Source organism: Rhineura floridana, chromosome 21 (assembly GCF_030035675.1).
Source record: "Rhineura floridana isolate rRhiFlo1 chromosome 21, rRhiFlo1.hap2, whole genome shotgun sequence".
Classification (NCBI taxonomy): Eukaryota; Metazoa; Chordata; class Lepidosauria; order Squamata; family Rhineuridae; genus Rhineura; species Rhineura floridana.
This window is the reverse complement of record NC_084500.1, coordinates 19,863,690-19,882,697: the sequence shown is the minus strand read 5'-3', so window position 1 is coordinate 19,882,697 and position 19,008 is coordinate 19,863,690. Positions and strand designations below refer to the sequence as shown.

Genomic DNA, 19,008 nt, shown 5'->3' with positions numbered 1-19,008 from the left:
TTAGTGGCACTGTGGGGATTTAAACCCTGGTTGCCCAGGTCTGCAATGTTTACAAAAATGCATATATGAGGGGAAAGTATGCACAAAAGGAACATATTGGCGAAATACAAAAATGCATTATACAAGGATAAGTTGCTTGCAAAAGTTGACTTTTGCATGAGTCCAGACTGCATCCAAAAATGTATTCAGGAGAAATTTGTGCTAAAATGCTGAATTTATTATTTATTTATTTATTACATTTATATACTGCCCCATAGCCGAAGCTCTCTGTATGGTTTACAGCAATTAAAAACACTGAAAACAAATATACAAATTTAAAAACAATTTAAAAACACAATTTAAAAAAGAACGAAGAATTTTCATGAGGATTTTTTAAATAAAAAAAATCACAAATTGCTGCAGGAATCTGGAGAAGCAAATTCAAGATTAGAGAATAAACAATAAAACTGCTTATTAAAAAAGGAAAAAGAAAAATGAGATATTGGGAGGGCCAAAACTGACCGACCCTTCCAGCGTTAATGTCAGGGGGTGTGTGTGAGGAAAGGCCACATTTTGGGGCAGGGGACCCAGGCAGCCACCTGGAGTGCCAGGCCTGGAGAGGCCCTTGCCAGGGGCCCCCTCCTCTCACAGCCGCTCTGCAGCTGAAGCAAAAGAAGACAAACAGTTCGGCACCCCCCAAGGCAGCCTCTTCGACATCAGGACGTTCTTCCCAGTCGCATCCGGGGCTCCTCCAGACACGGCTTCCTTTCCAGTCAGCGCACATCCTGTAACCTCTTGCTGCGACCTCATAACTTTAAATGCCACACTTGTTCAGGTCTGTTTCATTGTCCCATGTTTGCGCAATAAATCTGCAGTAACACACCAGCCGGGAGGGGGCCCTACATTGTTCACGGCGCGTGACTGCACAGTTAAAAACTGTGCAGTTGAATGATGGAACTCACTGCCACAAGAGGTAGTGATGGTTACCAACCTGGACAGTTTTAGAAGGGGATTCCAGAAACTCCTCAGGAAGGAGAAGGTTGCCAGTGGCTACTAGCCACAATGGCTGTGTCTGTGCTTCCAGGTCAGAGGCAGCTTGCCTGGGAATGCCAGTTGCTGGGCATGACACGGGTGAGGGTGCTGTTGCACTCAGGTCCTGCATGTGAGCGTCCCAGAGCAGGGCCACTCCAAGACATTTTGCTACCTGGGGCAAAGCACCAGATGAGCCTCCCCTCCACCACGTCTTGCTTCAACACAGGCGATGGGAGGACATGCTCTACCACACCTGAGGCAACGGGTCTGATGAAAGGGTCCAGAACAGGCTGTGTGGAAACCGAGATGGGGAAGCTCTGGAGAAGAGCCGGGGCTGTTGCTGTTGCCACGGAGGGAGCTGCCTCTCTCTGCCTAATGATAGGGCCGGCCCTGTCCCAAAGGCATCTGGCTGGCCACTGTGGGAAGCTGCAGGATGCAGGAATAGATAACCTGATCTGGCAAGGCTCTTCTGGTGTGAGCTCTGCAAAGGCCAGATATCCGAGGCCAGCATGACTGAGGAATTAGAGTGGCCAGTTTCGAGGCAGAGTTTAGGCTTTCTTGGATGCTGGCTTATGGCTCCCCCGTTCGGGAACTGCTGCACCGAGCAGCTGAGCAATTGTCCGCACACACGCCCTATCGCTCCCACTGCTCCCGGCGTGATCCTTATCGCACAACCCAGCTGGTAGAACAAGTATCTATTTGGCAGGCGGAGAGTGTGCCAGGCGGGACGGGACAGGTGCCTCCGCCAAAACACCCTGGGCGTGGCTGCAGGGCCTCCTGCCCGTTAGGATCCCGAATGCCTCACCCACTAGAGCTGTGGGCTGGAGGAATGCCTGCAAGACGGCCTGGTCACCGCAGCAGCCTCCGGGGCACGAAGGCTGCAGAAGCCCAGAGGAGCGGAAGCCCGCCCAGGTGCCCCCAGCTGCTCTCCACGGCCTCAGAGACTCACCAAGCTGTTGTTACTTTTCTATCCCACTAGATGTGCCACAGGAAATCTTCTCTCCCTCTCACACGCACGCGTGCTCACTGTAGCGCCCTGCAAACTGCTCCTCGGTTCCAGTGATTTAAAAGATATATACGTATAGCCTGATTCGTGCAGCTTTACAGTGGGAGTCAGCCAATGCTGAGGTGCCCAAACCGGCAGGAAGGTGCCTGGTGTGCATTGATCAGGTGCCCCCCAAAAACCTTTTGATGGGTGCTAATCACCATGTCAGTGCTGCTGGCCTCTGTTAAAAACACAGCCTTATAGTGTGGGTATTTAGCTATTTTTTTCACATGACAGAGACTTATTTTCCCACCTGCAAAGCTCAGATGAAGCCCAGAATATCCAGGGAGAGATTCCAGCAGACCAGACATCTCCAAGCTGAAAAGAGAGCAAATGGGTTAATATATGCATTCTGGTACTCAGTTTTGTCTAGAATAATACACATTTGTGCAATCAGTTTGAACTGCCGCCGCTGCCTCTGACTTGTTACGCACTCTGAAATTTGAGCCCATAGGTGAACTGAGACCCAGCTCTCTTTCAAGATCCCCTAAATTCTCTGAATATTGTGATGCTGTTCTCTGGCTGCATTTTAATGCTAATTTCTCCTTATACATATTTTTGTAAAAAAAAAATTCCTCATGAAAATATGTCAGCATTTAGCATGGTTTCTACTAATGTACACATTTTTGTATGCAGTTTTGCCCAATATGCACATTTTGCACAGAACTTTCTTTAACATAATGAATTTGCTTTTTTTGCTAATATAGGGTTCATTATTTTTAATGGACACTTTACCCTGGTATATACATTTTTGTACACATTACTTAGTTGGACAACTGCACTGTAAAATTGAGAGACATGAACATTTCAAAGGATGGCACCATTTCAGTGCGTGTATTGTTTTGGAAAGTTCAAAGCTGGTAGGCTCGCCTTTAAGTGCAAGCTGAATTGAATCTCACCCCCATCCCTTGTGTGCACCCGCCAACATTGCTCCAGACCTTGGGGACTCTGGTCTACGGACAGGACTGTCGGAGAGAGTGAAGGCACCTTCTTTGGAGATATCAATTCTGAAGGCAAAGAGGGGAGCCCCAGAGTTAAAGGAGGCCCCTTGACTGAGGGCCCCACCATCTATCACACTGTCTTCAGAAGGGGCAGCACCACAGAGGCCCTCTTGAAAGTGGATCCTGCCCGGGCAGAGAGAGAGAGTGACAGCTAAAGATCCCCCCCAAATGCCTCTACCAACACCCCCTTAGCTTCAAGGCTGTCCTGATGAGACTTGCCAAGAATTCAAAAGGATTTTCCCTCTTTGCAAAGTTGCCGTGTCCCCCAGAGCAAATTCGACTTTCCTTCCCTGCTGTTTCATTCCTGCCATGTGAAGCATGCACTCATAAATCATTTGTCTTGTGGTGGCAGTGGAGGGGGGGGAGCAGCAGCAGATCAGCCCCCTCCTGTCACCCCCCCTCCACACACACCCCAGTGCTCCTTTACGCACACCTGCTGTTTGCCTTTTCCAGTTCTCTTGGGCGAAGCTCAACAAAGACTTCAAGGGCATCAGGAGCAGACCCAAAACTTTGCCCAGGAGGGGACTCTGGCCTTCAGGCACAGTCTGCCACCTCTGTAGGGTCCTGACCCTCCCATCGAACACAACCAACAGGCCATTCTTCCCACTCCCCTTGATGTGAGCTAAGGGCAAGCTTGTGAGTGCCACTGAAGCGTTCACTAGGAATGGGGAAATCTGTCAATTTCAGTTTTGAAATTTTCCAGTCTTAAATTTGGGTCTCCACATTTCTGCATCAGTCTGCAATATTTTTTTTAATGTACTCATGAAAATACATCAGCATGTAAACTCCTATTAGGAGTTAACAGGAGGCTGGCTGATGATTTAGATTTGTGTGCTTCTTTTCCAAATAATATGTGGAAAGTGGCTCAACAACAGAACCAATCGCTACATCAGTAACAATCAAATACTAAATATTTTCAAAACATAACAATCCAGCAAATAACTCAATTTTTATTTATTTATTTATATCCCGCCCTTCCTCCCCGCAGGAGCACAGTCTGATTACATGAACATTATAATGTGCAAACTAGATGTTGTTGTATTCAGTGCTGATGAAGGCCAAAGCCATCCTTTGACATTCATGTTTATCTGAATATTGCAAGGCAGTCTCCAGTCAAATAATGTGTGCAGCAATGCATGTGCTAGGGTAAAGTGTGTACTGTTGTTGTGTGCCTTCAAGACAATTACGACTTATGGCGACCCTATGAATTAGGGACCTCCAAGAGCATCTATTATAAACCACCCAGTTCAGATCTTGTAAGTTCAGGTCTGTGGCTTCCTTCATGGAATCAATCCATCTCTTGTTTGGCCTTCCTCTTTTTCAACTCCCTTCTGTTTTTCCCAGCATTACTGTCTTTTCTAGTGAATCATGTCTTCTCATGATGTGTCCAAAGTATGATAACCTCAGTTTCATCGTTTTAGCTTCATAGGGTTTTCGTGGTAAGAGATATTCAGAGGTGGTTTACCATTGCATATATTAGTGAAAATATGCATAAATGTGTTACATTTGGGAAAACTGCGTTGCAAAAATTGCCTGTTGGAAAAATTCACACTAATATACTGATGAATTTTCATGAGGCCTTTTAAAAAGAAAAATTCACAAACTGAAGCAGAAGTGTAGAGAATTGACCTTAAGGCTGGAGAAATGAAACATCAAAGTGGACCGATTTGTCGATCTGGAGGGCCCCTGCCTGCCAGAGACATCACAGAGCCAGCAGGACACAGAGCCTGGCTTGATGTAATGTGGGCAAAGACCACAACTCAGTGGCAGAGCATCTGTTTGACAAGCAGAATGCCCCGTTCCATGCCCACCTTCTCCAGTTTTAAAGAAAAAAAGGATCAGAGAGCATGGGATGGAAGTGCCCTTCTCCACTAGGGACGTCAGAGAATTCTGACAAATACAGCAATGGCAGCAGAAGTCGCCGAGGTTCCCTTATTCACCCCAAGCCCAGAATGGAAATCCATCCAGCAAATGCAATCAGTATTATTTGTTGTTGTTGCTTTCAATCTGCCAAACGCTGCAAAATCAATGACTTCCCTTTGCCCCCATTAGCACTGTGTTTCTTTTGCGCTGAAATGAACGAGGAAGAATAATCCAATGGCAAAGTAGCCATTACGTAATTTACATAATTAGCTATGTAAATGATGTGATTTTGACGGCAAGATGAACAATGCTGTTTTTGGCAGAAGACAAACTGCAGCAGAAAGGAAACAGCACTGCATGAGACGAATACAGGGTGGAACGGGAAATAATGCTCCCTGGCTTCCTTGTTCTACACTTGAGGCCTCGGCGGGCCATAAGAGCGTAAGAAAAGCCTGGCTGCAGCTGGATCAGGCCCACAGGGGCCCATCTAGTCCAGCCTCCTGTTCTCAAAGTGGCCAACTAGATGCCCCAATGGGAAGCCCACCAGCAGGGCCCGAGCGCAAGATCAGTTCTCCCTTCCTGCAGTTTCTGGCAAGTGGCACCTCAAAGTGAGCAAGGTGATAGTGAATCAGCGTTGATACAGCCGCTTCAGATGTCCTCACGGCTGCTCTGCCGTCAGGTGCTGCTGGGTGAGTGCGCAAGGGCACACCAGGATACAGGAGGAAGTGTGGGGTGCAGTGGGGTGAGCGGAAAATAACCCACACTTTGTTGTGGCAAGAATTTCACTCGTCACACCAGAAAAAGCAGCCAGAGAAGAGCCAGGCACCACCTGGCAGGCGCTTAATCTTAATAATTACAAAGGCAATTCACCATTTACTGAGAAAGTAACAAATTGCTGATCCTTTGAACGCCACACAGGCCCCGGGCCAAAGACAGTACTGCTGCTGCTGTTGCTCCCCAAGAGCAGGGAACCAGAAGCAAGCCCATTTCCGTGCAGAAATCGTCCCCCAAAAGAGCACCGGCAGCTCACGGGGAGGATGCCACAGCCTTGTCAGTTCAGGAACTGTCTAGGTTGGGGGGGGGGACGTCTGGGGCTGCCCTCCCAGGTGCTGCTGGGCTCTAACCCCTAGCACCCCAGAGGCAGCAGGGTCAAGGGTCGGGGCTGATGGGAGCTGGAATCCACCAGCAGCCTCAGATGAGCCCCATCCATGCCTCCCTTGGACCCTGCACTAGGGATGGCCAAATCTGTCATCTTCAGGCTGCCCATTTCAAATGGTTTAATCCTGGACCTTATAAGGATGCAAAAAGTGGTTTTTGTTTATATTTATGTACTAATTTTGTTATTGTCATTGGAAACTCAATTGAAAAAAGTGGGTTCTCTCAGCTTAAAAACTCCCATTTTTAGGAGCTTTTAACTGTTTTTTAGAAGTTTTAATTGTACTGTTTTAGTAGTGACATGTTTACTACCCTGGGCTCCTTCAGAGGAAGGTGCAGAATATCATCATCAATGTGCAAATTTGCCTTTATAAAAAGTCTGCAGGAAAATTCATACACATTTTGGTCCAGGTTCCACCTGCCTGCATTTTTAAAATACATAATGTTGCCTAATATATGCATCTTTTTCAACCAATTTCCCCCAATATAATATTGTTTCATACATTATTTTAACACAGATATGCTTTTTGTGCACATATTTTTGGCCGGAGAAGCGCATCACAAAATTAGGAGAAGGGCGCATGTCAAAGGGGTGTTGTGTTTTGGTGATGGGAAGACTGCAAGGAGGACCCAAGTGAAACAGCGGCACTCTCTCCACCCATGATTCCCGGCCACTGGGATTCAGAGGCATTTACTGCCTCCACCAGTGGAGGGAGGAAATAGCCATTGTGGCTAGTAGCCATTGATAGCCTTATCCTCCACAAAGTTCTCTAATCCTCTTCTAGAGCCATCCAAGCTGGCTTTAGGAAGGGAGGAGGATTTCAATTCAGTCCACAATTAAAGCCAAATTTATCAAATTTGCACTTTCCAATACAAGAACCAGAATGCAGCCATCCTCCAAAATCTGCACTTATTCAGATTTTGCAATGCAGTCCGCCAATTGAACAGCGTTTACAAAAATGCATCTGTTAGGGGAATGTGTGCACAATATGAATATATTGGTGAAGATCGCACAAAAACGCATTATATTAGTCAAAATGTGTACATTAGTCAAAACTGCATACAAAAGTATATTCATTGGGAGAAATTCACACGAAAATGAAGAATTTTCAGGAGGATTTTTTAAAGAAAAAACTCGCAAGTTGCTGCAGAAACATGGAAAACTGAATTTAAGATTAGAGAAATGGGAAGAAGAGAACCAGAAGATCTGGAGTGTCACAAAATGTCTCACTGCCGAAATAACTGGTCATACTGTTCATTTGGGGGAGGAAGCAGGGAGAGTCAAGACACAAAACAGGACACAGCAGAAGAAACACTGTCAATATTTATTAAATTTATATCCCACCCGTCCTCCCAGAAGGAGCCCAGGGCGGCAAACAAAGGACAAAACACTAGAAACAGCTTAAAAACATCTCAAGACACAGACATATTTAAATAAATATGCCGTTTCAAAACTAACTGCTATTCTGACGCACCTTAAGAGTTGTGTGCGCTCGTCTCGGTTTCTGGTCCTCTTGAGGCCTTCTCTTCATCGCTCCTCTTCCTCAGGCAAAACATCTGAGGAATTAATTTTGAGTCATTAAGACTAGCAGCATTTCTCAGGGAAAGGGGGGGCAGGGCGGTCACATCCCCTCCCTTCCCTCCATCAGGTGGCTGGCTTCATTCTCCTCTGCAGGAACGTTGCCTACAGAGCATCAAGAGAGCCCAGCTGCTGGATCAGGTCAAAGGCCCATCAAGGCCCGCATCCTGTTCCCCACAGGGGCTAAGCAGCACCCACAAGAGGCAGCAATGGCCACCCTCTTGGATGGCTTCGAAAGAGGGTTAGACAAATTCATGGAGAAGGTGGCTACCAGTGCCTACTAGCCTCAGAATGGCCCCACTCTCCATCCACCATTGGAGGCAGTCTGTGCCTCTGAATAGCAGTTCCTGGGATTCACAAGTGCAGAAAGCACTGTTGTTGCACTTGTGACAGAAGGGGGACACTCCAGATAGCCTCTCGTCTTTTGCACAACCGCCTTGCAAGGCGGGCCGCCATCTCCAGACACCCCCTTTTTGCTCAGACAGGAAGATTCTGGGGAGTCCAGTTTAGTTCTAGATCCCCAGGATCCTCTTGAGTTTACTGCAGGTCCGTTTGGAATTCACTGTGAGAGAACTAAAGCCTGTGCCCCACTCTCCCTCCGTCACTCCCAGTGATCCAAGGAGTCTGCTTCTCTTGAGCACCCCAAATCCCCAAACCTCTAGGCACGTAGGGTCCCAAATGCCCCGAGAGGTTGGCCCCAAGCACACAGACCTGATTTCCACATTATGCAATGCTTTCCAAAAAAAACAGAGAAAGGAAAGGAACAAATTGGACAGGGCAGAATCTTGAAATAAGGAGGAGCTCTCTAGCTCTGCTCTCTGTCGGATCCTAAGCTGCCTACTTGCAAAATAGGCTTCTGGCCCCCTCACCTGTAAAGCTGCAGACATCATTGCCGGCTGTAGGCTTTCAGGATGAGGGACGGACTCTGGGGCGGGCAAGCAAGCCAGAGACAAAGCACTAGTGTTCCAGTCCTTCTTTTAAGGGCTTCCAATAACCCTCGTTGGCTTTGAGTGGCAGCTGTCAGTCGGTGCGATGGCCAATGAGATCACAATGAGATTGATATGTTCTTAAACCTTTTTTAAAATGTTTTTAATCCTAGATGTTTTGAAAGCTTTTTTTTTAAGTAACATTTTTGAAGATGTTTTGTTTTAATGTTTTTTAAAGGGTTTTTTTATGGTGTTTTAATGTTTTAACAACAACAACAATAGTAAAAGTACCATATCACAGATTGCCAGACGCTCTCTGGGTCAACGGATTCCCCTATTCCTGTCAGACGTACTAAAACCCCACCTTGTGGATCTGGGGTCCAGCTGGAGTTTATGTGCTGGGCTGCCCAGTTGAAATAGAGGGGCACTCAGGGCCTGTCTGTGGGCTTCCTTTTGGGGTGTCTGGTTGGCCCTTGGGAGAAGAAGATGCTGGACTAGACAGGCCCCCTTGGGCCGGATCCAGCCACAGCCGGGCTCTTCTGAGCTTCTTAGATGTTCCAATGGGCAGTCCATAATAAGCAGGGCAGCCTTCGCCCATAACTAGTATTCACACTTTCCGGAGCAGAATAGGAAGCGAAATACAGCCACCCTTCAAAATGTGCACTTGTCTGAATTTTATGCTGTGCTTCTCCAACCAAACAGTGCTTACAAAAATGCATAGATTAGGGGAAAGTGTGCATAGCAATGAACCCATCAGTGAAGATAACACGAAAATTGCTTGCAAAAATGTCTACATTAGTCAAAACTGCAGTCAAAAGTGCGTTCATTAGGAGAAATCAGCACTAAACCGCCGATTATTTTTTTAAAAATGCAAGTTGCTGCAGAAGCCCAGAGAACTGAATTATAAGACTGGGAAAGTGAGAAATTAAGAGGACCAAAACTGACCGATCAACCCCACGAGGGAGGGAGAAAAATGTCTCGATTCACTCTCTGGCCCCTCACCCTTGCATCTCTGCTCACCCACCATTTCTCTAAACTAAAAAGCCCCAAATGTTGTAACCTCACCTCATAGGCAAGTGGTTCCAACCCCTTGATCGCATTATCATCTCACAACCGTCGATAGACAGCCCTGTCATAGAGGTGCTTTATCACACAGTCGTTCCCTTTATTTTTAATTTCTTTCAGTGAGGTGGTTTGTCATTTGCACTTATTGGCTGTGGCTTATCTTCTCATGTGGCATTCGCCATTCTGGTGCCTCCCAGATATTTAGCCTGCCAGTCCCCATCAGCCCCCGCCAGCACAGCAACACCTGCTTCGTAATTCTTAGCACACAGACCCACTTACCTGGGCTGCAGTTTTGCACCTGACTCCAGTTGGTGGATCTTGGCATGCTAGTAAAAAAACAACAACCCAAAGGATATTCTACAAACCTGAGGTCTACCCACCTTCGGCAGTCGGTGCCACAGGTTGGCAACGCATGACAGATTCAAAGGGAGGCAGCCAGTTCTTGGCTTGAAAAGACACACACCCAGGTGCAAGACTGTTCTGTGGCCAGATCAAGCATCCAGACAGGCCTTATTTTTGGAGCCTGCTATTACACTCCAGCAAATGTCCTCGGGGCAAAGGGCCTAGCGCAGGAAGAATAAGCAAAACATCCACAGAGGGGAGCAGGGTTGATAGCACAGCATGGTTCAAACAAGCCAGGGTCACACATCCAGAGGCGAGGTCAGTGCCACAAGGAGGTCCAAGTAAGGCACAGCTCAGCTGGCCAGGCCTATTAAGGGGAGGGAAAACCAAAGACCTAGAAGGTTCAAGAGAGAGGCCTTATATACTCTGGCCTCCTAGACCACACCTTAACCACAGCTGCTGGCGGTGAAGGAGATCCAGGAACTGCTTATTCAGGATGAGACCCCTGACTCATGAGGAGTGCACCAACACTGCAATCAACTGAAGGTGTCGGACTTGCAAGCACAGCAGGAAAGAGGGAGAACCAACTCACAGCCTTGTTGGGGGCAGCCTGAGATGTTTCTGCCACTCCAGGCACCTGCACCACCCTGTATTTTCACTGGAAGTTGTAATTGCTGTTTTTTAATAATGTTATTTGTTATTTAATTTTTGTAAATTGTATTGTTTTATTGATGTATTTCTATATTTGTGTTTTTCTTGTAAGCCGCCTTGAGGGCCTTTTATATTATTATAAATAAACTATAACAACAACAACCACAGGCACATGTTCTGTCATCATTCTCTGGCCCGGGCCAGATCTTTTGGTTCTGGCGTTCTTGAGGTCTGGGAGTGGCTCTTCCTCTGACACATCCAAGGGTTCTCCAGTGGGTCTCCCCAGGGAGACCGTCAAAGGGACCCTCAGCACTAGTTCCAGACAGTAGCGTAGTGGCAGATTCAAAAGTGCAGGGTCCCTTCATGATAGTCACAGCCCCTCCCCCCTTTTTTGTTGCTGGGTTGAGAATTAGGTCCTTATTAATGCCTTCCCCCACAACAAAAGATATCTCTAGGAACCAATAAGCATGAAAGGGGGGGAGTGTTAGGTACTGAAAAGAGTTTTCTCTGTGTCTGTCTCACCTCCTTTCATTCTGATTGGCTCCAATCAGCAAAAAAAGGAAAAGGAAGCATATTAGAAGACTCTTCTCAGTGGCTAACACACTCCCCTTTCACGTTGATTGGCTCATAAGATGCTGGAGACATAGGGATTCCGCTGCGACCCTCCTCCCAAAAACATAAGGGGTCTACGACCCTCCTGAGACCCCGGACAACTACACCCCTGGTTCCAAGAGTCCCTGCCTGGTCCCAAGGCCCTCGACCTGCGGGGGAAGTGTGTGCCCGGTTCACCTCCTAGGACTCAGCAAATGGTCTTCTTGTGCCAGGCCTAAGGATGGCACGTGCCGTCAATCATTTCCCTTCTCGCTCCTGGGTTCATCGTCACCCCTTCCAGCTGCACCCTTTAAATATGACAACTCAGCACCAGAGCGAACTGTTTCAAAAAGCTTGCAGGAAAGCAGGTACAGCCAGGTGGCGATTAAGCACCTGAGTAAAAGTGATAGTTCCCATTGTTGGCACAGTCACAAAGGAGAAATTTATATCAGACTTGGTGGAAATGCAACGATAGATCGTAGGAACAATTATGATGATGACAATAATCATAATCTTAAAAAAAAAGAAATTTGCAGAGACGATTCTAGGACAGAGGAACAAGTGGGTCCTCTGATGTTTCTGTTAACACATATTGATGCTCGTATACTCAACATCAGAACATAAGACCCGCCGGCGGCTGGCTCAGGCCAAAGGGCCACAGTGGCCAGCCAAATGCCCCAATGGGAAGCCCACAAGCAGGACCTGAGCGCACAGCAACTCTCCCCGCGTGTGATTCCCAGCAGCTGGTTTTGAGGGGCACACTGTCTCTGACAGTGGAAGAGCCCATAGCCACCGTGGTCAGTAGCCATGGATAGCCTTCTCCTCTTCCATGAATTTGTCTAATTGACTTCTAAAGCCATTCAGGTCAGTGGTCATCACTACCTCTTGTGGCAGTGAGTTCCGTAGTTTATGCACGGTGTGAAGATTTGTCTGTCCTGAATCTTCCAGCATTCCGCTCACATTCAAAGGCGAACTTGCATCACCCACACTTTCTGAAACAAAATGCAAACCGACACACAGCCATCCTTTGAAATCTGCACTTCTCTGAATTTCACAGCGCAGTTCTCCTGACCAGCGATGTGTACAAAAATGCAGATGCCAGTAGCGTCAAGAGTGCGTATAAATGCATACATTAGGGGAAGTAACACAGAAAAATGAATTCTGTTAGGGGAAACCGCTTTGTAAAAATGTGCGTGTTAGGCAAAATTGCATGCAAATGTGTATATTAAGAGAATTTTTGCAAGGACTTTCTAAAAAAAATATTGCAGACTCATGTGGAAAACTGAAAGTTAAGATTTGAAAAAATGACAAACAGAGAGAAGCTGAAATATTCACCCATCCAGTCTTTAGTTCCACAGCCTGGTTTGTTAGAAGACCAGCAATTTCACCTTTCGGTTCTTTTAAAAACTCTCCGGTGGATGCCATCCAGACCCAGAGATGCATCCATTTTCTCCCTCTTGTATCTCAGGGGTCTAATTTTGTCTCTACTCCTGTTGACCCTCACCACCTGCGTTCACTGTTAGAGGGAGCGACAGCGTAGCTCATCACACACAGGCACTCTCTTGCTCACTCTTACGCTTCCCCACAAGCTGTGGAAAGCCACAAAGGGCAATGATATCCCCCACACACTATTGATGGGATACAGGAAGAAGCAGACGCACAATCTCTCTTGGGGCTGCTGCTGCCTCCACCGCCCCCCCCCCATGACCTTCAGAGCTGCCCTTTCCACCTGATCAGCATTTTGGTCCCAGCGCCCTCCTGGGTGTGCGTTTCCAAGACACCACAAGGGCCACAGTGCATGGAGCAATGCAAGGCGTGCCTGCCCCTTGGGATATTGCGCGAGAGATAAAGGGCAAGCCCCAACTGCTCTTTCAAGGCAGAGCAGCAGACGGTTAAGTAAGTTACGCCCAGGCGTGTCACCCCGGAGGGGATCTCAGGAGAGGGATCCCAGGCCGCTTTTCCCCATTTGAAGGCTGGCAGAAAGCTCTACTGCTCTTGACGGTCTTATAACCGCACTTGCCTCATTGTTAAGATATGATACTCGCCACGATGGCTACGTTCTCCCACCACGGTCGGAGACAGTATACCTCTGAACACTCGCTGCTGGGAATCACAGGTGGGGAGAGTGTTGTCGCCTTATCCTGAGTCAGACCTCTGGACATCTAGCCCAGTATTGCTTGCACTGACTGGTTTCAGGCAGGAATCACTCCCAGGCCTACCTGAAGATGCCAGGGACCTTCTGCATGCACAGCGGGAATCATAGAATCAGAAAGTTGGAAGGGACCCATAAGGCCATCCAGTCCAACCCCCTACTCAATGCAGGAATCCAACTTAAAGCATCCCCAACAGGTGGCTGTCCAGCAGCCTCATGGATGCCTCCAGGGTTGGAAAGCCCACCACCTCCCTAGGTCATTGGTTCCATTGTCGTGCCGCTCTAACAGGAAGTTTTTTCCTGTTGTTTAGCCGAAATCTGGCTTCCTGTAAATTGAGCCCATTATTCTGTGTCCTGCACTCTGAGACAATCGAGAAGAGATCCTGGCCCTCCTCTATGTGGCAACCTTTCAAGGACTTGAAGAGTGGTGTCATATCTCCTCTCAGTCTTCTCTTCTCCAGGCTAAACATGCCCAGTTCTTTCAGTCTCTCCTCATAGGGCTTTGTTTCCAGTCCCCTGATCATCCTTGTTGCCCTCCTCTGAACCCGTTCCAGTTTGTCTGCATCCTTCTTGAAGTGCGGTGTCCAAAACTGGACACAATATTAAAAATGATGCCTAACCAGTGCCAAATAGAGGGGAACCAATACTTCATGTGATTTGGAAACTATAATTCTATTAATGAAGCCTAAAAGAGCATTTGCCTTTTTTGCAGCCACAGCACACTCTTGGCTCATGTTCAACTTGTGATCAACAACAATCCCAAGATCCTTCTCGCATGTTGTATTGCTGAGCCAAGTATCCCACATCTTATAACTGTGCATTTGGTTTCTTTTCCCTAGGTGTAGAACATTGCTCTTATCCCTGCTAAATTTCATTCTGCTGTTTTCAGCCCAGTACTCCAGCCTACCAAGATCCCTTTGAATTTAGTTTCTGTCTTCCAAGGTATTAGCTATCCCCCCCAATTCTGTATCATTGGCAGACCTAATAAGCATTCCCTGCACCTCCTCACCCAAGTCATTAAAAAAATGTTGAAGAGCACTGGGCCCAGGACCGAGCCCTGAGGTTCCCCCCTCGTTACTTCGCCCATTGGCAGGGGACTCTGCCAGTGACCTATGGCCCTGTCCCTGAAAATAAAGGTTCTAGTCCTCATGACTCTAAATAAAAGGCTGCTTCAAATAGGAACACAGAAAGCCACCTTCTGCTGAGCCAGACTAATTGGTCCACCCAGCTCAATATTGTCCACACTGACTGGCAGCAATGGCTCTCCAGGGATTCAGGCAGGATTCTGTCCCAGCCCTACCTGGAGATACCACCGGGGACTGAATCAGGGACCTTCTGCGTGCAAATCAGGTGTTCTACTGAGGTGCTGCGGCCCTCGTTTTCTCGAAAGCTGCCTGTCTTGTATTTGACACCGAAAAGCAGGAAATCAGTGTGTAAGCTAAACTAAAAACTAAACTTCACTCAGCAGCGTAATCAATAACCTCACTTGGCTCTTCTTTGTCTGTTTCTTTGCAGACAAATTCACATCCCGAGACGGAAGAAAGCGGACACCCTGCCTGCCCCCAGATCAAATGCTGCATTGCCTCCCTGAAATAGACTCTTTTATTTAAGTGCCAGGATTTTGCTCGCGGTCTCTCCACGAAGTGAGATAAGGGGAAGAGTTCGTTCAGATTGGTACGAGGCTCCTCAGTGACACAGCGTCTGTGGCTGCACCCATCCAGGGGTGCTGGTGACCTTAAATGTGCTTCACAAGCACGTTAATTCACCCCCTTACCCATAGAAAAAAGTCTGTATTTTTGCAGTAGGTGTGGCCAGGGCTTCTAAAGGTAACAGGGCACAGCAAAATGCACCACAGACGGTCCATCAAGATCCATACATGGTTGTCTTATGCAATTTTAAAAATGGGGAGTGCTTTCTGGGTTCCTCAAAGCTCTGCGCTAGAGACTGGAATAGTTTCAGGTAGCTCGAGTGAACAAGCCAGGCCACACACTGGAGTCCCTTATGGAGTCACTGCAGTTCTGACCAGGAGTGGAAATCTGTCCCATGTGAAAGTCCATCTGTTGGCCTTTATTTGAATGGATCTGTAGCATGTAGGCTTCATTTCATGCCCTCAGTGACTGCCTTGCCCTTATGGCATGGTGGGGAACCTGAGGCCTGGGGGCCAAATGAGGCCCTCTGGGCTTCTCCCCAGGCCATGCCCTTCTGGAGTGCTCTTGCCTGACTGGAATATGTCTTGCTTACCTGGAAGGAGGATGGAGAGGGGTCTATGTCAGGGGTGCAGTCGTCCAGAGTCTTGGGGGGGGATCTTAGGCCCCTTACTTTTTTGGGAGCAGTGTCCCAATGTCTCCAGCATCCTACAGGCCAATAATCATGAAAGGGGTGTGCGTTAGCCACTGAGAAATATCTTCTAACATACTTCCTTGTCCTTTCCCTGCTGACTGAAGCCAATCAGAGTGAAAGGAAGTGAGTCAGCCACTGAGAAGACTCTTCTTAGTAGCTTAGACTCTTCCCTTTCATGCTGACTGGCTCCTAGGGATGTCTGTTGTTGTGGGAAAAGAACGAACAAGGATCTCATTCTCAATCCAGCAGCAATAAAAGGGATGGGAAGAGGCGTGGCTGTAACTATCATGAAGGGACCCTGCACTTCTGATCTATGGTCTATTCAGTCTGACTCAGAGTAGACCCACTGAAGTTAATAGACCTGACTAGCGTAGGTTCATTCATGTCATTGGGCCTACTCTGAATTTTGCATGGCTGGAATGTCACCTTCAAGAGTCGCATGCACTGCTCTGCCCCCCCCCATGGGGCATACATACAGCCCCTGGAAGTTTGCCCACAAGGCTGAGGAAAGGTTCCCCACCCCTCCCTGACTGCATCTGTCCCGGAGTCCCAGCAAGCTCTGAGCAGCATGGCTCACAACCACTTTGCACAGGGAGGGGGGATTTCCCCACTTCGAAAAGCCGAGCTGCTCATCTCAGACTGGAGGATCCTTCTCCTTCCTGGCTCTCAACTAGGCCCTTCGGCCTGGCCCAGCAGGGCATCCCTTATGGGCTTGTAAAGGATTAAACAAACTGATGGAGAAGGAGAAGGCTATCAGTGACTACTGGCCGCAATGGAAGCAGTAAGCCTCTGAATGCCTGTTGCTAGAAGGAGTCACCCGTGGGGCGGGGGGGCGCACTGCTGTTGCGCTCAGGTTCTGCTTGTGGGCTTCCCGTAATGGGCAGCTGGTCGGCCACTGTGAGAACAGAGCACTGGACCAGATGGGCTCCCTGTTGGCCCGATCCAGCTGCCAAAGGGCTCTTCTGAGGCTCTTCCAATCCTCCCTTACTGCTGTCCTCTTGCCCAAAGCACCAACACTGGCTTGGAAATCCCTCCGATGTCCTTCATAAATGTGGCGGAGTTGTGGTTTGTGTGTGCTAGAACATCTCTTATTCTTAAGCAGCTGAACGCATAGAACATATTGGACACGGCCTTTTCGGCGTCTGCTAAAGACCTTCCTCTTCCAACAAGGCTTTATCCCGGCCTGCGCCTGCCCTGGAATTGTTTCTAAGATGTTTTTAAAAGATGTTTTGAAAGATCTCTTTTACAATATGTGTTTAAGCTGTTTTGCCTGTAAGACATTTTAAAGCTGTTTTGTTTTTAAGATGTTTTTAGTGGTCTTTCATTTGTTTGCTGCCCTGGCCTCCTTCTGGGTGGGAGGCTGAAATATAAATTTAATCAATTGATTCGTTAGATGGCTCTGTTGCATTCGGACATGGCCAGCATTGAGCAGGGGGTTGGACTTGATGGCCTTATAGGCCCCTTCCAACTCTACTCTTCTATGATTCTATGACAGTTCTTCCTTTGGGGAGCCACTGGCAATCAGTGTCGACAATACTGGCAGCTAGATGGACCAACAGTTTGACTCCATATTCACATATGGAGCGGCCGTAGCTCAGGGGCAGAGTTCCTGCTCTGCATGCAGTTCACTTCCTGGCATCTCCAAGCAGGACCGGGAAAGACCCTTCTCTGAAAACCCCTTGCATTGTTGTTGCTTTTGTCTATTGATAGACCTGTGTAAAAGATGGCAGGTCCCTGCCCCAAGGAGGATGCAATTCAACAAAGGAGGAACACACAGGAACAGGCAGGAGACGTGATTGCTTCAGTTACACATACTTAAGTTTAGTTATAGGCTAATGTTATGCATCTCATTCACTGGGGGGGCGGGGCTGGAGTGCATGCACTGGCCCCGATCCATGCATTCATCCTCCACTTATCAACCTCTGGAGGGTAGAACAGCTGCCTGCTGACTGTTCAGCAACTTCTCTCGAGCAGCAGCCAGAAAAGTTGGGAAGAGGAGGGAAAGGGGGGGGAGCGCCTACAGCTTAGACATTTTTTTTAAAAAAAAATTGGTCTTATTAAAGGCAGGCTTGCCCAAGGCTAAGAGTTGGTGATATCATAATTGTTGGCTTGCCTGCCTAGCCAAATGCCTTCCTGCCTCACCTGATGTTCAGAGCAGCTCCTGGCTTCCCAGCGTTTGGGAGCCTGAGCAGTGCGCGGAGGAGCTGCCACAGGTCTCCTCTCTCTGCATGACCTGGCCGCGTCTTGGAGGAGCCGCAGCCACCCGTGCTTCAGCGGAAAGGTAAGAGGAAGCCTCTTGACAACTCGACGGCTTGGCTGATTCTCTCCCAATGTGGCTGGGGCAACCAGGAGAAGCAGGGGGAGCCCAGTGGCTGGCAGGCTGGCTAGTGACTCTGCTTAACCTCAGCTGCTGCTCCCCTTCGGGAGTGTAACTGCAAGTGAAGGAGACAGGACCTAAGGCCTCTCTGGCTTCCCAGCAGCCTGACTATAGGGAGAGGACAGAGACGCCGGGTGAGCGTATTCCTGGCACTCTGCATGTCTGTGTGCGAGGTGTTGCTGCTAGCTATGGTCTGCAAGGCAGGAGAAACTGACGAGGCAGGAGAAACTGACGCTCTCTTTTCGGAAGGATCCCCAAACCCTTTCATAATCCCAAAGCGTCGCTGTGCCTGTCGCTTGGGAAAGGAGCCTGTGTGACGGATGCCGGTTGTTATTTTTCGCTGCTGACATTTTTGCAGGCTGCACTGATCTTGCATGGCTGGGAACGTGGCGTTCAGCTACCACGGGACGATCCGGCAGGAGCTGAGGGATGCTTTGCAGCATTTTGGGGAAGGAAGAAGGGCAAGGGATCTCATTTCAGAGTTCTAGTCCTCAGGCCCTGCTGGGCTGGAGCACTTGCTTTTGAAATATAACTTCTTCTATAGTTCCTTCATCATACCAGGTACGGGGGGGGAGTGGAGGATAGCCATGCGCCAGCAGCACCTGGTGCCCTCCGGCTGCTTTGGGGGCTACAACACATCTACAGGGCTGTGCTGGCTGAGGTGGATGGAAGTTGTGGAGGGCACCAGGTTGGCAAAGGCCGCCTTAGAGGCCTTAGCTGAGCAGAGAGAGTGAACTGCAGGAGGAGACCTTCACTCTTTGGAAAGGTTGGTGCAAACAGAAAGGCTGGAAAAAGGCAAGTGAAACATTGACTCACTTTTGGTTTCCTCTTCTGGTGAACTTAGGAAGCTGTCTTGGGCCATCTAGCTCTGTGCTGTCTACACTGACTGGCAGCAGCAGCTCTCCAGGCT

At 48.3% G+C, this 19,008-nt stretch overlaps 1 protein-coding gene and 1 long non-coding RNA gene across 3 annotated transcripts in view; one reads left to right on the top strand and one right to left on the bottom strand.

Annotated features, from left to right (window-relative positions):
• Positions 1-399: 399 nt before the first annotated feature.
• On the bottom strand, positions 400-10,424 carry LOC133374470 (uncharacterized). The gene is made up of 3 exons (XR_009759899.1): positions 10,026-10,424; positions 7,551-7,632; positions 400-2,374 (listed from the first exon to the last, which is right to left on the bottom strand). It is a non-coding gene; the product is annotated as an uncharacterized LOC133374470 (long non-coding RNA).
• A 7,291-nt stretch (positions 10,425-17,715) lies between these two features.
• Positions 17,716-19,008, top strand: part of FOXN1 (forkhead box N1) — a 56,776-nt gene continuing 55,483 nt past the window's right edge. Inside the window, exon 1 of one of the 2 annotated variants that reach the window (XM_061605487.1) lies at positions 17,716-18,002. The gene's annotated coding sequence lies outside the window, so the exon portion shown is untranslated. Of the gene's footprint in view, positions 18,003-18,598; positions 18,660-19,008 lie in introns of those variants that run through there. The other variant, XM_061605488.1, reaches the window with a different exon arrangement.